This window comes from Lotus japonicus, chromosome 6 (assembly GCF_012489685.1).
Source record: "Lotus japonicus ecotype B-129 chromosome 6, LjGifu_v1.2".
In the NCBI taxonomy this organism is placed as follows: Eukaryota; Viridiplantae; Streptophyta; class Magnoliopsida; order Fabales; family Fabaceae; genus Lotus; species Lotus japonicus.
This window is the reverse complement of record NC_080046.1, coordinates 46,223,817-46,231,343: the sequence shown is the minus strand read 5'-3', so window position 1 is coordinate 46,231,343 and position 7,527 is coordinate 46,223,817. Positions and strand designations below refer to the sequence as shown.

Sequence of the window (7,527 nt, the reverse complement as noted above, 5' to 3'; positions counted from 1 at the left end):
GTCTCCTGTCCAATCCCAAAATAGGTTGCAAGAGTAGCCATATGTAGTGAGTATTAGATATGGAAGTGTCATAACTTAGGAAAACGTAATAGCAGTGAGGCACCCTTTTACAAAATCAAGTTAAACCTTTAGAGCTTCACATTTACAAGAATAAGCCATTAACCAACATAGCTATGTACAAATCTTATGATAACATCAAAACCACTAAGAAAACTGAGTTAAATTCAAGTCAGAAGTAGGCCTCAAGAGTCAAGACTAAAAACATTTCTTTACTTTCTCCTACTACCTTGTGACTCCGACTCATAAGTCATAACTAATTGTTCCTGAATCCGATGAATCAGAACTCCTAGACTCATCCTTGCATGATAAGGCGTGGCATATTCTTCAAATATGCACGGAGGTTCTCAGTAAGGCCACCAAGTCCAATCAATGTGAAGAAGTTAATGCAGAACCGTGTGTTTTTCGCGCAATCTTTAGGAAATAGAGATTCAAAAGAGACCTGCATTGTTGGCTCATTCCGCTTTTCATTAAGCAGCTTGATGCCAAGATGCTCTGATAGTTCCTGGAAGAGTATCTTGATAAATATGTGAGATGAAGAAGTTGTGTCTTCATCGGTCAAGAAAATATACGATAAGACATGCCAAGGTAGAGCATCCGTGCCAAGGAAATAAGAAAAAAGCATGGCCACATTCCGTAGTTTATTTGTTTCAAGTCTATGAATCATTGAGTACTGCTGCACAAAACACTTCCCAAATTTTTCTTGATGTACTTTGTTGTTCACACAGAGACCCTGCACAAGAAGACCATAAAACCGGCGGTAAGTTCTCTCTTGGCTGCAATATTCCAAAAGTATGATGCATAATTACATCTCTTGACCAGGCTCAAGATGAATTCCCAGAAGCTTATGACCATCTTCCTTAAAGTTTACAGTGGACATGATGGTTAAATAAATTGTCCTTCGAAGATTGACCAGATTTTCCTCAGCTTCATCTTTTATTTGCTTACTTTCTTCATCCGATTCATCATCTTCATCTACCTCTGGACCAGCATCAGCAAAGGAACCTTCCTCATCATCAGATTCCTCACCCAGTATTGTTTTCTTGTTTTCTCGATCTATGACCTCATCTAAGGAGACTTGATGAGTTAACTGATCTTCCACCTCCACAGGGTCTAGTTCAAGGGCGAACAACTGGATAGCCCTGAAACTTAGCTTTTCTTATTATGAATAAGCCTTCAATCAAAAATTGGATCCATTTGTCAATTTCTCCTTCATAAAGAATTCCACGAAAAAACGCTCAAAGACACCATGAAGGCCTTTAGGTAATGATCTCATGAGCCACTTGCTGATTCACCAGGTGTGCTACAAACTTAACAGAAGCAGCTAGCAATTGAGGTTTGTCATTAAACTAACCTTTATTCACATACATAATTGAAAGGTGCACAACATAGTGCAGTAATTTACATTTAAATAGTATAACAATAAAAAGGAAAAAAGTTCATACATTGAATAATATTTACATTGTGCTAAAATTTTCTTTATATTTCTTTATCCGAATTGACAATTTCTACTTTTTCGGGTATATTGACCTCGGTGGTCAATTAGAATCATTTTGACAATTTTTAAATTTTTCGTTTATTGACCACGGTTGTCAATTTTTCAATGAATCGTTATCTGTTTGAAAATCTTAGTGCGGAATTATATATATGTGCTTTTCACCCAAAAACACATTACTCTGAAACAACAACGATGAAAAAATTGTCCATTTTTGGGAACACTAAACCTATATGCTAAACTAACAAAATAACACCCACAAAACTTTAAAAAACCATAAAAAAAAAAGAACATAACTATAATTAATAAATAAATAATAAACAATTTGTTAAACAATTTTTTTTTTAAAAAAAATCAAGAACAAATTCCCCCGTGCAAGTGCAAGGCACGGGTTAAAAACTAGTAACAATAAAAAGGAAAAAAGTTCATACATTGAATATTATTATGACCAGCCCAAATCCTCCCTTTGCAAAATTCAGCACTGACCAACATCAAAAACCAATCCTGGAGCTAAGGTGATTGAACCTGATGCAACCCAACCTGAAAAAAAGAAAGCGAAGTTTTTTTTTTTAAGTTTGGATCATTTATATCTTTCGCATCTTCATCTATTTTTTGGGCTTTTTGCAATTCGGCCTTGAGACAAGCCCAAATCTATTAATGTCCAATTCCACTACTTTCTTGAGGTTATTTTTATTCGAGAACCTGTTGAAAAATAATTATATGCCTACACATAGTCAAGTGTATAGTTAGGGAGGATAAAAATTTGGTAGACATATTAATCTCACTTATAAAAAAGGCACTCACTGAACAAGTCATGCGGGTATGATCCAATGTTTTAATTTTAATCATTCATGATTAGATCTAACGGAAATGATTTATTCTCATATTTTTATATGAAAACATGACTCTCATAAAATGCATTTCCTATATATATATATATATATATATATATAGCTTTAATATATTTTTAGTCCCTGTAAAATGGGGTAAATTAGATTTGGTCCTTGCTGGAAATATTTCGTAGTTTCAGTCCTCATCATTTATGAAATATGTGAAGTTGTCTTTTGCCCTTCATTTTATGGTGATTTAAACCGTAAATTAACTCATTTTAGCCCGAAGTTAAAGTGCGTTTGTCGCCTAGAATATTCGGTGTGTGCTAACGTTGGCTTAACAAAGCACACACCAAGTGTAATTGGAATGTGATTACAGTGCCTCATGCATTGGACCCACTAGAGGAGAACACCCACCTTAAGCTTCAACTTTCAAATAATAAAGCTTGTGACCTCTAATAATCAATTTTGATATTTTACAATTGAATTTCATAATATTATCCTACAAAACTCATTTTTCTTAAAAGTATCTAAACATTAATTATATTATTTTAACTTCGATTACCATACGCAATTTTCCTCCTATAATTATCATCTAATTATAGCTTTTCTACCACATTTAACAAAATGTGATTAATCTCCTTTTTTTTCCTCACATATTTACCACAAGCTCAGAAAACGACTACATGTCTCTCCTTAAAATGTGAAATATCTTACATCAAATTCTAACTTGTACTTCTATTTTTACGAAAGTTTAGCTTACAACACTAGACCAACATTGTTTTTTTTTAACGTGACCAAAATTGTTGGTAAAAGGTTTTGTATCTATTTTATTGTATTTGGCAATTACAATATGTCAATATCTATTATCTAAATTTAAATTTAATAGAGTTAAAAAAAATTAGTATCAAGTATGAACTTGAATTTCAAGTATCCATAAATATCATCTAAGAAATACTTTCCTTGAAGAAGTTTATGGTTAGTTGAAGAGGAGTAAAAACTAAAGTTATGCTTAGAAAGTGTGATATAAATGATTACAATTTTACTGAGTTTTAATAAACAAAATGGAAAATATTAAAATGGATTAAACCTCATGTCAGCAGTTAAAGGTTAAGACAACTAGGATGTCATGTAATTATCCCCATTTTGGCATACATAAAAAGTTGAAATAACTAAGATATGTGTTAACAAAAGAAATTAACACTCTGATAGAAGTATCAAGTTATATTAAAATTGAAGATTTTCCATATGTGTGTGCGTGCGTGTTGCGTGCAGTGTGTATTGTCTATAGAATTTTATTGTCAATCTATGTAATAGTTGCTACGACTGAAAGAAGTTTTTCAAAATTAAAATTGCTCAAACCGTATCTAAGGTCAACAATGTTATAAGATAGATTGAATGTGTTAACTATTTTATCTATTGAAAGCGAATGTTTTAACTATCAAAATCTGATAAATGATTTCACAGCTCAAAAAACTAAAAGATCAATATAAAAATTGTTAGTTTATACAATATATAAATCTTTTACCATTTTTGTCGAAAGGAAGTCACACTAACATTTTCGCCATAGGTCCGAAAATGTCTATACACAGCCCTGATGGAAAGAGACAAAGTTTGATTCAAATGAGGTTGCTTGGACAATCAACATATTGTGGTTTGATAAGACAAAAGCAAAACCCTGCATGAAGACATACTATATAAAAGAGGGTAGGCAAAAAGAAAATAGAGGGTTGAGACTTGAGAGACATGAAATTGGAAAGTCGTCATTATCACATAGAGACAGATTGAAGAACTTGATTATATGTTAAAATCTAAAGATCACATGAAAGAGATATAGTACATAAAATATGAGTAATTATAATTACACTTGTTTTTTTATCTTATTTTTCACTCACTTTTTTATATCTCTTTTATTTTTTTATTACATCACAACTCTTATTTCTTACTTTTTTTTCTCTTTATATCTTTTAGGTGTAACTTGAATTGGAGTGTGAAAGAAACATTTTCCATAAAAGAGAACAAACAAAAAGAAAATATATAAAATTTGAAAAAATGTCATCGTCAAGTAGCTAGAGCTTTCTTTTAACCTTTAAAGGAGAGAAGGATGAAGGGGGAGCAACTAGCTAGCTAAGTAATTTTCTTTGTCTCCTCTCCTTGACATAGAGAAGAGCTAGATCCTCCTTCTCATTCTTCTTCTTCTAAGTCTCCAACTCTGTAAACAACATTATAACTCATACAATCATTTTCTTCTTCCTTGAGAAAGCAAACAACTTTAGGTTAGCTGAGTGAAATGAGTACCATTATCTTCTTCAAGCACAGCCACCGCGTACCCGAAAGGCTTGACCTCTCTCTCTCTCTGGTTCCAATGTCTCCACCTCATGGGGAGGGTAATGGAAGGGTTTTTTTAGCGGGAGAGAAGCAGCAACGGTGTCAAAAAGAAAGCGAAGGTGTTTTTTTCAATTTAAAACTTAAAATTAGGGTCGGTCCATCCCAAGCTACCATCAATAAAAAACCCATCTATGCATGCTAGAAAACATATTGCAATCTAATTTCAAATTGGAGACACATGTACATTATTTTTCCAAAGTTTGGGCCGTTAATTTTGCAATTCGGCCTGGAGATAAGCCCAAATTCATTAATGTCCAATTCCACCACTATTTTTTTTACTAAGGTTATTTTGATTCGAGAACCTGTTGAAAAATAATTATATGCCATCATCACATAGTCAAGAGCATAGTTAGGATTGACAAAAAAAAAAAAAAGAGCATAGTTAGGAGGATACAAATTTGGTAGACATATGAATAATCTCAATTATAAAAATGGCACTCACTAAAAAAAAGTCATGTGGGTATAACCTAATATTTTAATTTTAACCATTCATGATTAAGGCCCTGTTTGGAAGAGCTTATTTGAGATTATCTAATAGCATAAGCGCTTATGTCAGTGTTTGAGAGAGCTTATGCAAACAACTTATGACCATCATAAGTTGTTTTGAACTTATTTTCGTAAGCTATTCAGAATAGCTTATGAAATAGAGTTTATGCCTGTATATAGCTTATTTTCAATTTATTTCAATAACCATTTTAAAATAGCTTGTAAATAAACACCTATGACCATAAGTGTTTAATTAAGTTGTTTTCCCAAACGGGGCCTAAATTTAATGAAAATGATTTATTCTCACATTCTTACATGAAAACATCGCTTTCATAAAATGTCTTCCTTATATATATATATATATATATATATATATATATATATATTTTAAAGTTAAATGATTTCATTCATCATGAAAAACTTCAAGTCTCAAACAAGGGACACGAAGGGGAGGCAACCCAAATAAAAAGAGGGGCAAAAAACCTTTACATAGGAGAAAAATAAAAACCCACCAAAACAATACCCAACACATGCCCCAACCCAAAAACAACTTATAAAAATCTGCAAAAATAAAGCTCCCAAAGCCAAGAAATAAGCAGGCAAACTCATCCCACTCATATACTAAGAAGAAAACATCATCCTAAGTTCTCCCTCCATGTGATTAAACTCTTCGATCTTCAACATTAAGAAATAAGATAAAGATAAATTGGTTTTTCATTAAAATTAATTTACTTTGGAAAATTGATTTGAAAATATGGGTTCAGAATATTATTGTAGTTTTAGAAATGAATGTAAAATTATTTGGATTAATTTTAGATGTGTCAGTTTATAACTCACACTTTAACAAAGCGTGATTTTGAATTAAGAAGTAAGATTGTACTTATCTCAGTAAATCTTTAAAGAGTTGAAGAAGAGATAATATTTTGGATAATTTTGAGTTGACATCTGAAAATTATCTTAATTGATTATTTTATTGATAGGTTTTTTTTTTGTTTGATTTATCTAAAAAATACTGGGAAGATAAGTTTAACTATATCTTAAAGATATGCTTTTGTAATTTAAAAATGGGAAACCTTAGGGAAAAATTATAAAATAAATTTGATATGTTTAATAACTATTTTGGGGGTAGGAAAGTATTAATTTTCGGAATTTTTGAGTAATTCCCTAATTATTTTGATATTTTCAAAATTTGCTAGTTTAATTTTATAGGAAAATTGTTGTTTTTTTTGTGATCTAGCAATTCTTTTTTTGAAAGTGAAAATATATATTAATAAATTAAGGTATGAGAGTATGTCTCTCGAATAGGAAAGCCAAACGCAACTGATTTGCTACATAAAAAAGAGCAAATCATCAAAAATGTCCAAACAGACAAAAAAGAACAAACCTAACACCATGGGCAAAAACCACCACCCTAAACAACACCAAAGCCCAAAAACAAAACAAAAAAGACCTAGGTCAAAAACCCTCGAACCCGCAAGCAGGATCAAACCAATGAACCAAGCACCCAAAACAAAGTACCAAGACCACTAAGAACCTCCATATAACCTCGGATAGTTAGCTATAAGATGATCAACATAGCTCTGAAGGACTTCATCATCGTTCCCATTAAAAACAACTCCAACCTGTTTTGCAATTATCAAATCTCTCCTAGCTCTCGTCAGAACACCATCGGACTCCAACGCCTCAGGAAGAATTAGCGACGACTCCAAAGCAAGAACCTCAGGCACCGGGGTCCCCGAGCCCAAAACAGTACAAGCTCCAACAACCTTCTTCTGTTTACATTATCATAAAGGGAAATCTCATTTACCTGAAGCTGCTTCTAACCCTCACTAAAAATACACTTGATGAATCATCAAACCTCAAGCTCCATTTTTCCTCCCATTGGAAAAAACTTTTCCTTCTCCCTCCCTCCTTGGAGTATCTTATTTGCTTGGTGGAGTTTTCATTTTCTTAGAGCAAGAAGGCTTGGATCTTTGCCGGTACTTGGCATTTGTCCGTTCGTTCGTGACTTCCCCTTACGTTCTTCAAGAGGACTTTAATCTTCTATGGATGATTTCTTTTGTGTGCTTGTATTTCAAGATTAATAGGCCAAGGTAAAGGTAACGTTCGTCTAGTGCGTGCGTCTGTGTGCTCTTCTTTTCTCCCTTTGCATGATATGTGAGATGAATGTGTTTAAAGGCGTTGTATTTATTTGTTGGTTTATTGTCTTGATATGTTGTTATTTTCTTTATTGATAACATGATTACTCTTACTGTTGAATTGTCTGTTGGG

General features: G+C 32.6%; 1 pseudogene; it reads right to left on the bottom strand.

Annotated features, from left to right (window-relative positions):
- Positions 1-7,126, bottom strand: LOC130725419 (pre-mRNA-splicing factor cwc22-like; annotated as a pseudogene).
- Positions 7,127-7,527: the final 401 nt, after the last annotated feature.